Raw genomic sequence first — 21447 nt, forward strand, 5'->3', positions numbered from 1 at the left:
AACTGTCTCTACAACCTCCTGCAAACAGAATGTGGGCTGGAGCCCAGGACTGCTCAGGTTCTGGGCTGGAGACCATCAAATACAGGAGGTGACTGTTCATTTCATGGAAGCACAGTGATTGCTTTGCCAAATGCCTTGCTCTGGGGTCCCTCTAATCAGTGATGAGCTACATGCATATCAAATATATTTGAATCTATTTGTAGGCTATTGACTACTATCACTGAGATGCCACAGTAAGAACGAGAAGCAGTCACGGAGCTTCTCTGAAATGAGAATATATGACCGTGGAAAACTGGAGTAGGATTTTCAAAAGCGCACAGCTATATTTTTTAGTAAAGCAAGTGAATTTCCATGACTACACCCTCTTCTACCCATAATACAATGTGATATTTACTGAGCATATAGCAGGCAAGTGTGAGACACTAGCGATGCAAAACCTAAGAAGACAGGATCTTTTGTCTGACCCACATTATAGAGGGAGAGAGAGACAGATGGGGAGGGGAAGGCCATAGTAATAATAACAGCAGATCATGCTTACAGAATGAGTATTAGATACTAGATATGCTGTAAGTGCTTTACATTATTAATTTATTTAATCTTCCCCACAACCAAATAAAATAGATGGTATTATTATCCCATTTTATAGACAACAAACCAGGCTCTGGGAGGGGGACTAACTTGCTAAAGGTCACATGGCTAGAAAGTAGAAGAGTCAGGATTTGAACTCAGGCTGTCGGATCTGCAGTCTGGGCTTTGAATGTGTTGGCAAAGAGGTTAAGTACTTATACATCTCCTGTGCAGCAGGTATCCCAGGTGGGAGATGCTGGGAAATGAATTCTCTACTGAAGCTGTAGTCAAACATTTTTTTCAAAAATTGCTATGCAAATGCTGAAGTCCCTAAAAGGTGGGAAATACATAATGACTTTTAAAGAAAACATCAAACAACAAAAACAACAAATTTTTAGGTGGATGCATTTGTGCAAAATTAATAGGAAATACATGTTAAGATTTAACACTCAAACATTCTTAAATGTTTCACACTGAATTAGCTCAATCAAAGTACATCATTTGTACTTTGGACTATATAAAAATTTCTAAAACCAGAGTATACCCTTGGCTCCTATCAAATAGTTTATTAAAAGAGTGTTGATCTCAATAGAAAAAGAACATTCTATAAACTTCTTTTAAATAATGGGCAAATAAAAACCTAACTATTAGTAAAAAAACAAAAATTAGCTACCTTCATCACAATTACAATCACTGAAATGCACTTAGGAAATCAGAACTCAGCGTTCTGTTAACAAAAGAGGGTAGATTTTGAATGGAAAAAAGGAATTTCTTATGCTAAGCATTTCAGATTTTGCATATACTCTTGCACCAATAAATACTAATGTAATGATTTTTTCTAAAACTAGGATCCACATTTTTTATTTAACAAGAATGCCCAATAACTAACACACAAACAATTTAAATGGCCTTACCAATAGTGCTTCACGCAAAATACAGGCAATTATGGGCTCACTCATTCTTTCGCCCTTTTTCAGGAAGGCAGGAAGGCTTTTGCGAGATCAGTCACCGATCCTTCATTGCATAGCTATAAAAACATATTTCAAGATATATATTAAAATAGATATGACATCTTAAGTACATGCTATGAAAGCTTTCCTGAAAATACTTTTAAACATTGTTGCAATTTTTTGTTTCAAATGATTACTTCCATCATCTATATGGTTTCATTAATCAAATGAATATATAAACTTGCATGAGTGAACAATTAGTGACTTGAACACAATTTTCATATGCATTACTTTTTAGAAGAGAATCTGGAGACACACGGGCTTGGTTTTTGAATTCAAGGACAAGAATCATGATTCTACAAATTCATACCAAATATTAGGATCTAGAGCGTAAAACTATTTTTGAGTTCTGATAGCTTAATAGTGCAGTAGATTCTATGACTTCCAAACATGGCTATGTACTATTTTATATGTGCATTAATTTTAAAACATGCCTCCTTTCTGGCAAAATTTCAGAGTGTATTGAAGTAAGGATCACAATTAACATTCTAGAAAACTGTGTTTAAATATGTTTCTCAGGTTTTTTAGCCTCCTCCCCAAGTAGGGGAATCTAATGGAAAAACAAGAGGGAAGAACATGATAAGGGAGGTTTTCACCTTCAGATTAACCAGTGTTAGGTAACAGTAAATCCCACAGGAAACTTTCAAGGAGCTTCCGATTTGAAGAACAAAGAAACACTGGTATTAGCAGAGGAATTTGAGAGGGCAGATAAGTCAGTAAACGGTGTCCCGATGAAGCTGTGACCCCTGGGTACTGGATCCCCTAATCTCTGATCTTTAGCTTTTTTGCATTTCTCCCCACCTCTCTTTGGGGTTCTTATCTGTGGTCTTGCAATCTAAAATTGCTTTTAAAAAAAATAGTCTAAAAATTCACAAAATAAACAACACAAAAACAAACCTTAATGTAAACTATGGACTTGGGTTGATAATGTATCATTATTGGCTCATCAACTGTAACAAATATACCATATAATTGCAAAATGTTACTACTTGTTAAAACTGGGGATCAGGAGTTTATGGGAACTCTGTACCGACTGCTCAATGTTTCCACAAACCTAAAACTGTCCAAAAAATAAAGTCCATTAATTAAAAAAAAATCTAGCTGTGCCAGCATCAAGAATTTTTGTAAAAGTCTTAAAATAACAATGGAGCAATAAAGAATTAATATAAGTTATGATAGGCCCCCTATAATACTGTTTCAGAAGCAAATTATCCTACTCATGGTTGCATTTTATATTCAACACATTTTCTCATAAGTGAGGCACTAATGCAGAAATTATTCTTGATAACATAAGCTGCTGCTGTAATAGCGTTTTTGGTTAAGAAAATATTTCTAGAAGAATTATTCTTTATTTCTTTATATTCAACAAATATTTCCTGAATTGTTACTATGTATAAAGCACCAAGACAAGTGCTAACATGGATCGAAGGCAGACAGAGCACCTTTTGCCCTTGCTGGGCTTAAAATACAGCTAACAGTGGTTTTCAAACAGGGATGATTTTGCCCCAAGGATGATTTTGCTTGGAGGTATCTCTGAATGTCAGGACTAGATGCTACTGGCACTGGGAGCTCAGGGGTGCTGCCAACATTGCACTGAACAATCTGCCATTGATGTCAACAGTGCCAAGTTTGAAAAACTCTAAATTAGAGCTATAATTGCCTGGATTATATGCTAGGTCTTGAATTATAGTTCTGTGGATAATTATGAGCCAGCACTGTAGCATTTCACAGACAGACTGATAACATCAAGTTGAAGGGAAAAAAATAAAAGTTTTAATGACAGAGAATCTGCCTTCATATATGTTGACAAAAAGTCTCCTCTAGGTTATTTTCGTACATTTAAATTGGTTATGGCATCTTCTGCAATAAAGAAATTTACTTTATTGGGGGGAGAGGGGAGACTCAAATTCATCAACTTTTTTCTTAATGTTCTCTCCCTGATTTTATTGTTGTTATCCCTTTGCAATGTTTAATTTGTATCTGAACTCTTTCTAAAGATGAATAAAATGAAATCACGTCATGAATTTTCTAAATCCTCATTTAGAATTAGTAAAATTTCAAATATGCTCTTGGATGAAATTAAAATTTGCTCAACTAGCATAAAATGCCTTCCCTGCAAAAGAAAAAAATATTTAACTCAAGTACATTTTTTTCCATGAATATGAAGGATTAAAAGATATAAAATGAAGTGTAAATGTTTTTGATCTAGGCAACAGATTTTTAAAAATACAAATGATGTTATATTTCCCTTTTAAAAGAATGGCATCCAGGTGAATGAATACATCATAAACAGTCTACACAATTCTTAAATCACTAAGACTAAAAGAAGGATTTGTAACAGAAGACTGAAAAACTGTTAAGTATAACTTTGCAGCACAAAGCTATTTTAAGCCCTTAACATTCCTTAATCAAACAAAACTGAAGCATAATTTTCTTAAACCAGAGTTACACTAATTAAATAACAGAGCAGCAGTGAAAATGAATTCTCTACTGAAGCTGTAGTCAAACATTTTTTTCAAAAAGCCCTAAATCAAAAGGGATGCTTTTCTATAAACAGACCATTACAGTTACTGTCCCAAGACAGCCTTTGTAAATTTTCTGAATGCACTCTGTCTTTACTATGTTGGGAAAGCATATGTGATTTTTACTCCTATTTCTGAAGAAGGGCTGCTAATTTCTGCAGTTGGTATTCCTGACTTTAGTTGTTTTTCCATTTTTCTTTATCTTATCTATAAATAGATCTTTATGGATCTATTTCTGGACTCTTTATCCATTTTGTACACCTATCTGACTTTTCCTGCATCAATATCTACTATGTCAATAACTATAGCTTCTTAACAAGAATTATATTTGGTAGGGGAAGGCTTCCTGACTTCATTGTTTTTTTATTTTAGGAATGTTTCTAAGGCCTTTCGCTTCATCTGCCCATTTTCTGTGTGAGGCCACAAAAGCAGAAACTCTATTTTTGCAATATTCATTCTTGTTTTTACTTTGCTTATTTTATAAAAGTGCTACCATCACTGATGTCTGAATCTTTTTCTAGAAACTAGTTTTTAGTAAATGCCCACAGGTGAAACCTCGATCATATGGTAAATGTATGTGTAATGTTAAAGACACTGTTGTACTCTTTCCAATGTGATTGTGCAATTTCACACTGCGTAAGCAATGTGTAAAAGTTCAGCTTGCTCCACAATCTCACCAATACTGTTTTATCAGTCTTTACTTTTAGACATTGAGTGTGTACTAGTAGTTTCACCGTGGTTTTAATTGGAACTTCACTAAAGATATTGAACATATTTTATATGTTTTTGTGAAGAGTCCAAACTTTTGCTTACTTTTAAAAAAAACTGGGTAATGCACTTTGTTAGGTGAAATTTCCATCTCCTCCTAGTGAGCTAAGAATGTTTATCACAAAAGCGTGTTGAATTTTGGTATGTTTTTCATGATTTTTTTGCTCTTTGATTCTGTTAATGCAGTGAATTATGATGCAGTGAATTTTAATATTTAACAAACTTACTTTAATGTTTTAGTAAATTTGCATTCCTGGGATAAACTCCAGTCATGATACATTAACATTTTATATATTACTGGATTTTATTCATTAGTATTTGGTGAAGAATTGTTGTATATACATTCATCTGGAATGTTATAATTTTTTCTTCCAATGTCTTTGCCTTCCTTTGTCAATATAATGCTGGCCTCACACAAAACACAAGATCATTAGTTCTTTTGTAAAGACTTCATAGGATTCTTTTTCTCAGAATGGTGCTATGAAGAATTCTGTGGACCCATCAGCAGTGAAACAATCATAACAAATGAAAATTATAAAAATGAACAACCACTTAAAGTCTTTGGAAACTGTTGTAAAGGATATACAGCAAATCAAGAAGCACTCAAGAATATACCTAAATCTTGGTAGGAACAGCAAGACTCTGTGCACTTGAGCCACTCTCTTCCTCCACCTCCCAACTCACTCTGGGTGAGTGTTGCCAAGAAGACTGGGTTTCCTGTCCCTCCAGATTCATCCAAGGTCTACAGTAGCTTCCTGGGATGGGGAGACCACCAGCACTTCTCACCCCCTCTCCCAACTCTGTACTGCAGAGCTAAATTCCTAGAGCGTGTGGGGGACTCCATCCCTCTACCTAGCCTCCATTCATACAATGGATTCCTAACTCAGGAGTGGCAGGCCAAGAATAACGGGGTGCCCATCACCCACATCCCAGCTTGCTCGCAACGCATGGGTCCATGCCAGAAGAGGCAAGCTGAGAAGATACCATTCTATTGCATTGCATTAATGATGTCATTCTATTGCACTCGTTTTCAAAAATTAGTGGCTACTCTGATCTTTGATCTCTACATGTAATGTGACCTTTTTCCTCTTGATATTTTTATAATTTTCATTATTAATGTTCAGCATCTTAATTGTGACACATCTTAGAGTGGTTTTAGTTTATTCTACATGTGGGATTTTGAGCTTCTTAGAGCTGTGGCTTTTTAGTGTTTACCAAATTCAGAAAAATTTTAGCCACTATTTACTTAAATATTGTATCTTCCCCTACCCCCACCACCCCGCCCCCCAGCCACCCCAGTTCTCAGACTGCAGTTACAAGTAGATTAGAATACTACATAATATACTATGGTCAAATGGGCTTTTTTCCTCATTCTTTTTTTTCTCTCAGTGCTCAGTCTGGGCAGCTTCTATTTTCCTGTCTTTAAGTTCACTGATCTTTTCTTCCATGTCTAATCTGCCGTAAAACTCGATATTGTGCATTTTTCACTATAGATACTGTATTTTTTTTCCATCGAGAAGTTACATTTCAGTTCTTTTCTATAGTTTCCATTTCTTTCAACATTATGTTCAGATTTTCCTTGAGATCCTTGAGCATATTTATAATTGTTTTGAAGTCCTTACCTGCTAACTCCATCATCTTGGTCATTTTATTTTAGCTTATTTGGTGGGTCTGTTTCTATTGATTGATTGTTCTTCTGATAATGGATGACATATTCCTGCCTCTTCACATATCTAATAATTTTTATTAGATATTGGATGTTATTAAATTTATATTTGAATGTTTGGGCTTTATTGTTTTCCATTAATGAATGTTAAATGTGGCTCTGGCAAGCAGTTAATTTACTTGTGGACCAAATTGAACCTTTGAAGACTTGTTTTTATAGTTTTTGGGGTGGGTTTAGGGTAGCTCTTTACATCTAGTTTAGCCCTTCCCCTAAAACATAACCTTTCTAGGGGTCTCTACTAACTGCTTCAGGTGTTTAACAAAGTTTCTCAAGCATCTCTCAACCCTGCACAAACTCTGGTAGTTGTTTCGATTATAGCTTCTGTAATTCTCTCCCTGGTGATTGTTCTTTGTCCAACTGCCTGAAGTCTTGCCCTCTACCTATTGAGCTTGGTTTTTGGTCAAAGACTCATGGGAGTCCCCAGGCAGATTTCTGGCACTTTCTTCTTCCTTAACTCCCTCTTTTCTGCAAATTTCAGCTACAACTACCTTTCCAATCTTTTCAGTTTAATAAGACTGCTGTGATCTCCTTGGGAATTCCTTCCTTGATCTTTACTGCCTCTAACAATGAAAATGAGGTGACTGTAGAATTCTCCTCATTGATTTTCTTTTTTCAATGTCACAGGCCTAAGCTATCTCTTTTCTAATGTCTGAGAAGTATTGTGTTTTTAAAAATACATTTTATCCAGTTTTCTAGCTAATTTTGGTACAACATGATGACACGTTATTGCAATAGCCAGAAGCAGAAGTCTCAGATCATTTTTATGCACACTGAAATTTGAGAACCTTTGACAATGTTTTCCAAATTTTCTTTTAAAAAGAATCAACTTAGCATTTGTTTAAAAACTAGTTTTTAAAATGTCATTCTTGAAGATTTTGCTTCAGTGGGTTTGAGACAGGAGTGATTCCTAGCATCAGAGTATTTGGAAGATATATTAAAGAATAAAAGTATAAAAACTATCCTATTTTTTCAGGTGGCAGACTGAAATGTTACCTACTCAGCCCTCCTTTCACTTCTCTTTTCGTTGGTCATTCCTTTCATCTTTATTAATAGCCCATTTATACTCCCTATAGCATTAATACATACATATAGTTATATATTTATTTCTTTTAAATTGTCTTTCTCCCCCATTAGACTATAAGCCTTATGATGACACACTCTCCGCTGAACGTGCAAACCCTACCAGCACAGATAGGAGCACTAACAGGTATAGGTCACTCTACTTGGGCCTGGCTAGAAGTGACAGATAACATTTATGAAATTAATAAGTAACTGGGTGAATACACTTATGTTCTGTACCCTTATGCATGCATGTGCGCATGCACATGAGTGCACACACACACACTCACACAATAACAGAAGGCCATCTTTTCACATGGTATGGAAGGTACCTCTTCAAAGTTTGACATGTTTGACCTAATGTCAATAAAACATACCAAATTCTGCATTCCAAAAACTTCCTGAGAAAATACTAATGAAAATGGTACCATCACCTGATAGGTATTTTCTAATGTATAGTTTTGTAATACACATAATTTTCACATTACTTTTCTAATGTGTAAACTGGAAGCAGTATTTTAAGGCACTATTGACATATAACATAATTGACTCATTTAAGTATGCAGTGGGATGTGTTTTGGCAATTGTATGCAATGATGTAACCACTAAATCAAGATATTAAACAGTTCCCTCACCCTAACAGGTTTTAAAATTCTTAGGAAAACACCATAAACATTGATAATGTTAGCAACAAGAAATTGATGATAAAAAAGGAACTCACATGAAATATTTCAATGTATATGGTAAAAATATATTGATTCACTAAACAGCAAAACACTTCGGGTCCCTTGACTTTTTCCCCCTGAAATAATACTATACTTGCACTCCTCTTCAGGGAGCTGATGCTATTAGAAGAATTAAGTATGGCTAGGGAAGAAAGATTCACAAATATGACATATAGTATTTATATATTTCCTGGGTTAGATGAGTGTAAGGAAGTACATTTAGCCTGGTTTTCCAACTTGTCCTTTAAACAGAAAATAAAATGAAATGACTCTAGGTAATTGGCTATCTGCTATGCTGCAAGTCCACCAAATAACAGCCTTTTATATGAGAGCTGGGAATGGTTGTTTCAGCCCTATGAACATAAAAGGAACCATCCCCTCAGTCTGCTCCTCCACTGCAATTGTGCACAGCTACAGGAAGGAAGGAACAATGCTATGCTATTAGAGCAATCCAGAAGCCCGGCTTCCCAATCCTGCCCTGATTCCGCGACCTCCCACATAGACAAGCCTGCAGCGGCTTCATGTCCCCTTCTGTGGACATGTTATCTCCAGGGCAGAAACATCAGAGGGTTAATAACTAAACAAATAGCAGCCACTTATTCACTTATTCTAACTTATTTTCTTTCTGTCACCCTATGTTTCTTTTTTTAATGACAAATCTTATCTTACTAGATGTAAGTATAAAAACAGAACTACACATGACAGATGAAAGCAGTATTTATATCTATGAAAACCACTTCAATTACCTGAAATGTGCATTTGAGAGCCTTTATGACTATCTGCCTAATTTTTGTGCTTCCAAGTGCCACCTGTAATTTCCAGTATTTGATTTCTTGGAAGGGATATAATTTTAAAGACAGAAATTGTTATAATTGGAAAGCAATGACAGAAAGCAATGTCACTATTAAAAGAGTGAACAAATCAGGACTAACTCAGATAAATAACAGAATACAGTCTGCAGGACCACTGTGAAAGGAGTAATTACAGTAAAGACTGGATTATGAGGGAAAAGGTCCCTTAACAGAAAGATATCCGAACTCTGAATTTTGGCTCCCTTACGGCTGAAGTCCCACATAAACAGTCCCTGGAACAAAGACTGCTTTCCTTACATGATTGCACTGTGGCTGTTCATCTAACCAAGAAGGAAAATTGCAGGTAAATTTGTTTTCCCCTTGTTTTTTCAGTGGCAAATGCTTAATAATAGACTGATTTAATTCAATTTTGACTCTGTTAAGTCTCTCAGCTCAGTGATAAACATACAGAAACCTAACCAACTCCCACCTCCTCAGGTTTCCCTCCAACCTGGCCACTGACCCTCAACACCACACATTAGGACTTAAAGAAAATGCAAAGCCAAAAGAGGTATCGATAGTTTAAAAAGCATGTCATCAAGAAATATGGCAGCAATAAGCAGAAATTAATGTAAGTATGGTATTTCAAAAAAATCATGTAAGTATAGTATTTTGTAAGTAAAAAAAAAAAAGGTAGTTCTCCCCTTATGCCTATATCACTAGGAGAACCTAAGATGTAAGTGACAATAAAACTCCCACAGGCATTCTGTAAAAAAAAAAAAAAATCAGTTCCCACAGAAAACTTTCTTTCCCTTCTCTTATTAGTTTCATTATAAGCGTGTGACTAGAATTTCAGAGGGCAACTAGCGCTCTTTTAATAAATATGGGCAATAGAGTCTGAAAATGAACATACAGAGAATTTATAAGGAAATTTTGCTAAACAGGGCTTTGTATAGCACTCATGATCAAAGAGTATAACAAAATGAAGGAAAAATACAGGAAAGAGAAAAATTGTATCAAAGTGGAAGAATAATTAAAAATCATGACTTAATAATAAAGAAAACAGGCCGCCCAGCAAGAGCTGGGGAAATATTTTTCTTAGGATTTCAATTCTGGATCGAAATATAAATAAAATGATTTTTCATGGGGAAAAGTCACTGAGCAGGAGTTTGAGCAGGTGTAGCCTCCCCACAGGCCAAGCTAATAACAGGGTGTAACACCGATTGATCACCCCTCCAGGACACCCTCTCTGTGGAGATACATGTTGAAGCCCGGCACTGATAAAATGACTTTCTGTATAATATTACAACCTCTCTCTTTGGCCACTCATTTGTGTCCTTGGGTAAAATAACTTATTTGGGCTTTATTACCAAAGAAGTATAATTAGTCATTTTGTAGAACAAAGTATTGATGTCACAAGCCAGTTTTCTGAACAAGCCTCTAAAGCAGCACCTGCACCATTCATGTTTATAAATCAGATAATTGCACCTTGAGCCACTTATGTGTACATGTAATTAGCCTAATTTACATATGCAAATCAATTATCTTACATACAGTTTGCCAATTTTGTGCTTTCTTTATGCTCTTCTTTCACTACTTTTTAAGTTCAGTTACATAAGATTTCTGAAATACTATTTTAGTAAACTACCGTATATTCTTTTTCCTCAAGTCACTTTGGAATATTTCCAATACTTCCACCTGATAATAAAATAGAAGGACAAAGTTCAAAGAAGATATTAATTCTCTACTGATTCATTATATCAGGAAACTGCTTCACTTGTACTGGATATTCTAAAACCATTTTAATCAACCTTTTCTACTCTCTCAAAAGGACATTAACTATAATCCAGAGTTTCCAACTCTCCCCTAATCCCAAGTGACAATACTGAGAAATAACAATATAATTAGAACAGGGATTTGACAGGCATAAAAGACAATGATCGGTCTCATTCAATATTTTAATCTCTGGACAGAGATTTATACCTTGTGCCCAGGCCCATTAGGCAGAATACCTGAATCTCCATTCAAATGTTAAACTGTAAATGATTTTGCATGGAAAAAAAATAATTATTGAAAAAGTTTTGAAGGAAATAATGATAAAAAATTTTATATTCGAGGCTACATTAAGATTTGTACACCATTACATCTCAAATATGCAAACACAAACACGAAAGTAAATTTTTAAGAATTCTCCACTGACATAAGACAAAATAGTCTAAGTTCATAATTTGTGTACTATTATTTAAGTTTAGATCAGTAAAAGCTTTGCTTTGTCTTTATGTGTAATTCAACTAAAAACAAAGCTATCTTAAACTTGAGAAATCAAAATGATTCTGCCATCATAATAAATTGCCTATTTTTAAAGAGCACAACTGGTTATTTTAAAAAATCTTTAAACTTCTATAAAATACTTTAATACACAGTTTCAGATTTTGAAAAACTTCTTGAAAATACTTTACAACTATGAAACGCTCTATGGTTCAACTAAAGGTGGCAGATTTAACAGATAAATTTATTTCCTCTCACTATAAATCTTCATTAAAACGATAGCAAAAGAATATTTTAAAAGTATAAACCACAAGAAAAAAGGAGAGCAGTGGACAAGGAATTTCAACAAAATTTTTCAGTATGGAAAGCAGATAACCTAGTGACAACTGGTTTAGCGATGCAGGGGCAGCTGCATGCTGAAGTACTAGCTGAGGGCTACTCTGAGGTCACCTGAGCAGATCAGCCCAAGAAGAGCTAGTTAATAGTGAAAGTGGAGGCAGAGTTGGAAGAGGAGGAGCAGAAAGCAAGGGATCCTTTGGAAGTCTCTAATCAAAGTGCTGACACTTTCTTACCCCACATCTAGGAGCCTGCCTGGGCCCTCCTCTGTCACACACACCCAGGCAAGAGACGGAAGTTTCATTCCCTAGAGAAACTGAATGGAAGGGACTCAAGATGTGGTGACACCAGGGCAGTGGATAATGAGTGTATGGTGCATACTACTACATGATGGGCCAGACAGAGAGCAAACCTGCAAAGAGGAGGCCAGGAGGCCCAGGAAACTTGATTCCACCCAAGGGCACAGCAGAGAGCTATCAGAGAGGTCAGATGGCAGACCTCCAGAATGGAGCAGGGGGATACAGGACTCCAGAAGTACAATTTAAGGACCCTGCCAAATTTCAGAGTACAGATTACAAAATGAAAGAGCAGAGCTCAGCCATAGATTTCCAGGTACATCACCTGCTCAGGAGAAGGTGCACCTACATTATTATTGCTCTACAGTACAAGCATTTTGGTTATATTTGCTTTTAATTAACAACATCAATGTATTTATTTTGAGAAAGATAAAAATGATTGTCTATATGGAATTATATTAAGTGAAAAAAATTTCATAAATAATATTGCCAATCATTTTAAACATACAAAAAAGGATGAAGTAAATTCATAAAATGTTACAAGTGGTTCTTTGTATAGTGTAAAGTGTTTTCTACTATGATCATCCATTACTTGTAGAATCACTTAAAAACCATAATTAAAAATATATATATATATATAATGTATGGAAACATTATAATTAATAGTGATTATCATTTCCCTGCAGGAAAACCAATAGAACATTCTGAAAGAAATACAATAATTAAATGCTAATAACATCATAATGGACACAAAATATGCCATTACAGTGGTTAAAAAAAGGTTCTACTAGTCTTTAGTTGGATAAAAGCAACCTTTAAAACTTCTTATGAATTTTATTAGAATGAAAGATTACCTCTTGAATAATAATATTCAATGAAAATTAGAAAAAGCACATTGTTCTAGGGCTGGCAGCTACCTTAGAGGGATACCTTTTAGTACTCCTACATTAGAATTGTCCAAACCAATCCTTGGGACTTGAAAAGACACACTCTACAGTTCTTTGGGGACAACTTTTTAAGAATTCAACACCATTTCTAATAGGGTATATTTTTACCCCATAAATGTAAATACCCGGTTCTGTACTTTATGTCATTAGTATTCAATGAAGACAGAAAAAGAAAATCACAGCTCACCATTTTTGTCTAATGAAGCCTCACTGACACTAATTTCCTCTTATTTTCTAGCACCTGGCACTGAGCCTCTATCATGTGTTAGTTGAACAAAATATGGATGAATAAGTAAATATTAAAATGAAGTCCCTTTTAGGCTTGTTCTTCTGCAAAGAAAATAACCCTAGTTTCTTTAGTCTTTTATTGTGAAGATATTTTCTCCTCTTTTATATTTAATAGTCTTTGTGGCTTATCTTTAATTTCCTTATGTGTCTTAAGATGACAAGGCCAGAATTGGACACATTTTACTGAGGATGTGACCAGTAAGGAACATTCTAGAAGAACTGCTTTATGGTGTCAATGTTACATAAACATTAAGTCATTCCTATACCACACTGTAAACATCCAACTATAAAATCATGTGGAACACTTACCTCAAGAACCAGCCACAGCTTATCTCCATTTATTTCGTCCTTCTTAAAGTTCATCCCGTAAAATTTAACATTAGGGTGGTCAGAAAGTGCTTTTAGTATGTTATACTCCACTTCAATCTCTTCATCGATGTCCTATTTTCAAAAAGTCATAGGAAGAGAACTATGAGAAAAGCACGATTAATGTCAAAGAAACCTATTATAGACTACCAATACAGAATTTTGTCAAAGCAAGGTCTTAATAGTTTTTCTTGTTCTCAGTATTATGTATTGAAATTTCTCATAACATTGTTTATGGGGAGAGATTGCAATTTTCTTGCTAATCAAATACATCTCTGATTGTGTTAATCTCACTGACTTAAAAAGGAATAAATAAAATATTATTTTTGTATGCACTTAGAAAGAAACATGCATGGAGAACTACTCCAGATGATTTTCCTTTCTTTGTAGTATTAATTTTGTTTCAATGGCAAAGCCACTGATCTGAAAAAAAAACTCTTAGTTGGTTCATTTTGTTTTTGAAATACAGGATATTTAGAAGCTTTCAAATACTAGTCATATAAGCAATAAATTCCCACCTTTCCAAAAAAGTAAAATAGAGTTAAATTATGGAAGATGGCATATAGCTTTTAGTTAGCTAAAGGTGCATTTACCAGAAATAGAAGAGGTTGCTATCTGTTCAAGAAAAATGCAAGATAGACACTTTAGTCATGTTTCTAGAAAAACACAATACATGAAACAACTCACAGAATAATAGATGAGAGAAAGCTTAAACTGTTTTTACAGTAACATCTAGTGTCCACACTGTTTGAAGACAGAACCATGCAATCACAGAGCTGTAAAGAGTTATGGACCAGAGCTCTAATTTGAGAGGAACAAACTAAAGCTCAGAGAAGTTAAAGTCACAGAGCTAGTTAGCAAAAGATGCAGGTCTAGATTCAAAGTCTACTACTTATTACCTTCTTTTTTTACAAACAAAGAATAGTTTAATAAAGTGAAGTACACACTCAAGAAGGGAGTGCGGGCAGGCTCGAGACAAGCAGCCCACTTACTATCTTCTAATTCTGTTCATTTCATCTCTTTCTTGGAAAGAAATTTCTAGTTAAAAATTCATAATAGTAGGATCCTTTTAATAAAAAAGTCATTCTGTAAAATGCTTGGGTGCATTTAAACTTATTTGATTAAGATTATAATATCATGGTTATAAATATTTTTTATTCAACTTGGGACATGATGAAGAGTAAATAAATAATTCCTAGAAAGGTATATATGTACTATGAGAAGAATGAAAGCAGCCATAGAACAAACTTCATACTACAGTTATGAACTCACTATGTTTCAATAAAACAATAAAACAAAACATGGTTTATAAGATAGTAGTACACCAACAAGAGTACATTATGAAAGAATAGTGGATTCATGAATCTGTAAACCACTCATTCTTCTCCATTAAGAAGCAGGGAAATGGGAGAGAAACCCTAATTGTGGGGACAGACACTGAGATCTAGGGGAAGGCCTTTTTGTTGCCACCATGAATCCCAACCTGTAGCTACAAAGACTGGAGGCAGGAGGTACAGTCACTTTGATGCAGCTTATTTGTGTCTCTCTTCTCTCAGTTTAAATGGTCAGAACTTTCTATAGGGGAATATGAAGACCTTCAGTATCAGTTAATCTGAGCATAGTATTTCTCATTTTTTTTCCTCCAGTGTATCTAAGTTATTACTTAAGAATAAAACCCCACTCTCCCTCTCTGCTCAAAATACATGAACCACTGTGGTTATAATGGGTTTAGTAGAAATAAACTATCAAAAAATAAAGAGCAACCGTAAGATGAACAGAGGTCCAGGACCTTTTGCACTGTTGTATGTTTGTTCATGTAAGAGCTGTGACAAGGTCTAGGACTCCGTGTCCTCACCACACATATGACATCACTTGGTCAAACCACAGTCCCATCATGTACAACCATCAAGTAATTGGAGAAGGTTCTCTCCATAACCGTTGGGGGATTATGTGATGGCTGAGTCATTCTGGCTCACAGTATGCCATGGGGGAGCCACTTTTTTCCCAGGAGCTGAAAATGCTTCCAAATGGCCAGCTTTCATCCCCAGAAAAGAATCTTGTCAATCTCCTCATGCTCTTTAAGGTAAAGGCAAGGCTTCGTAGGATCCCTTATCACAACTGCTATTCCGAAAAAATCAAAGGAAGATTCCACTGGGGCATCACTTACAAATAGGCCATGAGGACTAAACCTGAAATCCAGTTTGTCACAAGGAACTTTACCCTGATTATACACCATTTCTGCTTTAGAAACATTTAAGCAAACCTGAACATTAACATCCCTTCTCTGAAAGATATTTAATTTTTAAAAAACATTTCTGACTTAGCTTGAGAGAAAATTCTACCTGAAACCTAAATAAAGGCAAGAAGAAAAGGTCTGGCCAAAATGATATTTGAGGAATACTTCTAGACCCATGCGACTGTATTTTACAATTTTTGAAATCTAAAATCATATTAAACCAACTTGAGCTGTTGAGAGCTATATTTATGTAATTATTTGTATTTTATATTTATTCACTTATCAAGTATTTATTGGCCCCATAATAGATGTTAAGCAGATAAATGAGGAAAAAGTAAGTAGACTTTCTTTTTACATTTTCTTCAGGTTCTAATTGATGCTGTGACAAATAAATCAAGATAATATGCCTACAGACTTTTAGCTATTCAATACAGATAAAAACAAAGTTAATTAGTGGGGAAAAAAGTAATGTAACTTACATGAATTGGATCCATAATTTTGACTGCTGCTCTTTGGCCATTTTTCTTCTTCAACAGTTTAAAAACTTTCCCGTAAGTTCCTTTGCCAATGGTTTCGGTGATTTCCCATGTATCTGAAGGATCAGGGAACTTATCAAAGATGATCGTTTTTCCAATTAATGGAAGCATCTCAAAAGTCTAAAGCACTGGAGACAAAAAGTAGTTTCATCTACATTTGATCAGGGATATTAAATGGTACACAAACTCATGGGAAATCACCTAATATTTTCACTGATATGATGGAAGAAGATACACAGCAGTAACCAAATGTACTCAGAGTCACAGGAAATTTTAATTTTCATTCTTTTGGCAAACAGATGAATATAAGTTTAATAAGACTTTCCAAGTAGGGCTTTACTTTATGTTTATTATAGTCCCATATTAATTGCTATTAAAATTCTTTTCAGATTAAAATATGAGGATGATATTTAACTCATTTTGATGTAATGCTTTATATTTAGGTATTAATATAATGAATCAAAGAATTTTAGAATGCATCTTAGAAATGCTAAAATTCAACTTCTTCATCAAAGCAAATCCCATATGTTAAAGTGATTGCGTCTTACAGTCCTGCTCTAGGCAAAACCCAACACTGAGCCCATGCATTGCTTTTGGGATGGAATTTCTTTTAACATAACCTACTAGGTCCTTTAAAATATGGCCCTTATTATTTCCTAGTCTTGTATCTCAACATTTCTTCTCTCAGACACTCTGAACCAGCCACCTGGGATCCTTCAGGTCATTTCTTTCTTGCCTGAGGATCTCTGTATACACTATTCCCTCCCATTTCTGCCTGTGGTTTCTTAGCAATCTTCTAACTCCTTCTTATCTTTCAAAACTCCAGCTTAGACAGGACTTCCTCCAAATGGGACCACTCTCAAGCCCATTTGGGTTGAACGCCCATCTCCATACTGCTTATATCATACCAGAAAATGATGTGATGGCCACCAGAAGTTCTGGGAGCCGTTCCTTTTTTTAGTAATTTCATACAAATGGCTAAATGCAATATAGCAAGGATGTAAAAGGTTAAAAGCACTACTCGGAAATCAAGAAATCTGGGAAGTTGTTTCAGGTTCTGTGCAAAATTTCCTTTTTAAAGTCATCTGACCTCATTGGCCATATTCTCCTAATTATTTCAAGCACTGTGCCCCGTGCTGGGCATATAGTCACACCAGAAAATGAGAACAGAGTGCCACTGCAGTATCCATGCCTCCAATCCATGGATGGATTCCTCACTTTCTTTATATCCATCAACTTTCCTCAGCCTCCATTCTTCTTCATTTTCTGCTTCCCCACTCTAAATTCTACTTTTTGAATTATGTTTCATAATTCATCAACACTCTTGTTCTGCTCTCTCTCCAGGGCCAGTCTCCTGGAGTAAAAAAACCCCAACTCTGGTTAAACCTTACATCTTCTCTACACCTGTGACGTAGCTGGAAAAACCACACAACCAGGTTGACTAGTTTCCCTTCAAACTCACGATTAACAAGTAGACCCTCAACACTGCCCAGCAGTCCCACTGCATGTCCCTGGTTTGCATACCTGCTTCTCTCTGCAGTGACTGCCTCACAGTGACCTCTCTCTCCAAATTGTTCTCTCATTGCTTGCCCGCCCTCTCCCACAAAACTTCCCAACTGATGCCCTCACTTAATAATTAAAAAATAAAATCCATGATAAATTCCTTAATCTTCAGTGTCTGGCGGCGGCGCGCGAGCCCAGCGGCGGCTGCGGAGGGGCGGGAAGCCATGGGGCCGCGGGCGCTCGTCACCGCGCTCAGCCTCGGCCTCGGCCTCTGCTCCCTGGGGCTGCTGGTCGCGGCCATCTTCACCGACCACTGGTGCGAGACCGACCCCCGGCGCCACAAGGAGAGCTGCGAGCGCAGCCGCGCCGGCGCCGACCCGCCGGACCAGAAGAACCGCCTGCTGCCGCTGTCGCACCTGCCGCTGCGGGACGCGCCCCCCCTGGGGCGCCGGCGGCTGCCGGGCGGCTCCGGGCGCGCCGACGCCGAGGCCTGGCGCTCGCTGCTGGGGCTCGGCGGGCTGGACGCCGAGGGCGGCCGGCCGCTCTTCGCCACCTACTCGGGCCTCTGGAGGAAGTGCTACTTCCTGGGCATCGACCGGGACATCACACCCCATCCTGAAAGGCCCTTCTGGCAGATAACTATTGATGCCAAGGAAGCTTTGCTGGTCAAAGGGCTGCCTCAGAAAATAACAACAGGAGCAACACATTTCATCCCGATCCCTTGACTGATAACTGAGTGACCATCACTACAACTTCCAAGCGCATCTGTCACCATGACAACTTTGAGAAAGAGAATGAGTGAATCCCTCTGCTATTGCCTATGTCCTGATGTGCTGATAGAGGCAAATATTCAACATTTGAGAAACCAAGCAATGCTTTATTCATGTCTGTGTTGGGCTTGAATGTCCTTGAAATTCTGTGAATTGTTTGCTTTCAAAATGAGAAACCCGGGAGGCCACCCGAGGAAGCGGTTGTTTGGCCGCGAATGATCCTGTGTTTGGAGGAGTGGGGTGGAGGGAACGGGTGGGTGTTCACGTGGAGCCCAGTCATCTTGGCAGGAATGTTCGAGACCAACCACTCCAGTGCACCTCAGGTTTCCTGATGGAACAGTTGTGCTCCTCTAGGACCTCTCATTTGAAACCAAGAGACCTATTTATTGAAGCATTAATATTTATTAAAGTATCTAAAGATACTTCTCTAGAGCAGGAATTTCAAAGCAAGAAAACAATCTGAACCGCTGCATATGGGCTGAACTAGCAGAATTTTAGCACAGACGCCTCAGAAGATGTTTAGAGTCACAAGGTATGTGGGTGGACATATATTTGGACCACCAGATTGTATTCCAATTTGTAGGTTTGAAAAGAAAAAAAGGAGAGAGCAGGCAGGAAAGAAGGGAATGTAGGAAGGAGCAAATGAATAGCTATTTGGTGGATCTTTGAGGAGCTCTGTACGATCTTCTTTCTTAAATATCTATTCAGTACATTTATCTTTCTAAACTAAAATCTTATCATGCCTTTTCTTCGATTAAAGATCTGTCTGATGTATTCCTCAATAAGTTAAACATAGAATTACCAAATGTCCCAGCAGTTCCACTCCTAGGAATATATCCAGAAGAGTGAAAACATACTCAAACTAAATCTTCATGAATGTTCGTAGCAGCACTATTCATATTCGCAAAAGGTGGATACAACCCACATGTCCATCAACTGATAACTGGATAAACAAAATATGGTGTGCCTGTATAATGGAACATTATTTGGCCATCAAAAGAAAAGATGTGCTGGCATATGCTATAATATGGATGAACCATGAACACACATTAAGTGAAAGAAGCCAGACAGAAAAGGCAATGTACTGTATGGTTTTACGTATAGAAATATCCAGAATAGCCCAAGCTACAGAGACAGAAAACAAGGAGGGAGGAATAAGGAGTGACTGCTTAATGAGTCCAAAGTTTTCTTTTGGAAATAGGTGGAATGGCTGCACAATGTACTAAATAAAATCGAATTACACACTTTAAAATGGTTTAAAAAAAACACACCCAACTGTGATGATTTCCCACTGCCGATAGCTACAAATTTAAACTTCTCAGCAGGTCATAAAATAGCCTTCAGCATGTGATAGGGGCTCCATCTACTTTTCTGATTAGATACCCAATCACTTCTCCATGAAATCTAGGACCAGGCTATACCAGCCTGATATTTGCTATTGTCTCAGTGCATACGCCCTTCACTCTCTATGTCATTGTATATCCTCTCATTCTTCTGCCTGACATACCAACCCCTTGTCCATCTGGCCATTATTCCTTGAAAGCACAGCACCATTATTACTCCCTCTGTAAATTTCCTTGACTCTACCTTTAGCCCCTCATTCCCTCATTCAGTGCTTTACTAGCTGGAACCCCAGTGCTTTATACATATTTGTAATACAGTACTTTCTACAATATATTGTGGTTTGCTTCCTCATCCATTTTCCTCCCTACCTTAAGACCAGGGACAGATGCCACCCAGCTCAGTACCTGGCACATGGCGACCTTTCCACAGAACGGTTGTTGAACAAATTCCACTGGATTGATTTCAATTGCAGTCATTTTGGGTCCCTTCTCTTCTCACCCACTCCACTGTGTTTCATTTAATTCAAGAACAAGGAGAAGGTAGAATTATTCCCAGTTTTTAAAGACTAGGAAACTAATAATTAATTCAAAACAGATAAAAGTACTTTTTCGCATTTAAAAAAATAGCAATAGTAGTAGATATAAAAAGAAAATTACAGATGCTTTTATTTTTGAAGTAAAATTAACAGAGTGCTTCCTTATGGGAGATTTTCTTTGCAAAATGCTCTTAATCCTTAATTTAAAAATTATGTTATTATTAAAAAAAATTCCTTAATCTTCTCATTTCAAAAACTACAAAACAATGTGCATCAAACATGAATCCGTTCTCATTATCTATCTTTGGTAACCACTGTTTGGCCTCAACTAGTCTTCTCCTGTTGTCCTATGGCAGCCTTCAGATCTTAGCACAAACATCACTTTCTTGGGAAGGCCATTCCTGACCAACCTTCCCCACATAGTTATTTCTCCATTAGAATGTAAGCTACAAGAGAGTATATAGACTTTGTTATTTTTACTACTGTGTCCACAATTTCCAGAACAATGTCTAGCACACAGTATGCAATTAGTAAATGCTGGCTAAATGGGCAAATGTTTCTTTACCTTTTAATTCTGACAACAGAGACCTTATCTATATCTATCTGTTCAATTTCAAATCTAATAATGCCTAACTCTATGTCTGGCAAGTAGTAGATATTAAATATGTAGCTGTTGAATAGATGCATCAGTATGGTTCTTTAAAAACTGTTTTTAAATGAGGGGGAGAAATAAAGATTAGATTAGGTGATTAGATGAAAGGAATTTGAAAATCTAAACAAAATAAGGATCATACTCTGATTCATCATACTTACAGGCACACCATGCAGTAAATGGCTATGAATGCCTGCTAAAA

General features: G+C 36.6%; 1 protein-coding gene and 1 long non-coding RNA gene across 2 annotated transcripts in view; one reads left to right on the forward strand and one right to left on the reverse strand.

Moving 5' to 3' along the window:
• Positions 1–567: 567 nt before the first annotated feature.
• LOC140848091 (uncharacterized) overlaps positions 568–21447 on the reverse strand; it is a 29630-nt gene continuing 8750 nt past the window's right edge. Inside the window, exons 5-8 of the mRNA XM_073230374.1 lie at positions 16385–16569; positions 13613–13744; positions 1482–1594; positions 568–897 (exon numbers count right to left, since the gene is read on the reverse strand). The gene's annotated coding sequence lies outside the window, so the exon portion shown is untranslated. The remainder of the gene's footprint in view (positions 898–1481; positions 1595–13612; positions 13745–16384; positions 16570–21447) is intronic.
• Positions 19100–21447, forward strand: part of LOC140847809 (uncharacterized) — a 43043-nt gene continuing 40695 nt past the window's right edge. Inside the window, exon 1 of the long non-coding RNA XR_012128001.1 lies at positions 19100–19246. This is a non-coding gene — a long non-coding RNA (uncharacterized lncRNA). The remainder of the gene's footprint in view (positions 19247–21447) is intronic.

This window comes from Manis javanica, chromosome 2 (genome assembly GCF_040802235.1).
Source record: "Manis javanica isolate MJ-LG chromosome 2, MJ_LKY, whole genome shotgun sequence".
Taxonomy (NCBI): domain Eukaryota; kingdom Metazoa; phylum Chordata; class Mammalia; order Pholidota; family Manidae; genus Manis; species Manis javanica.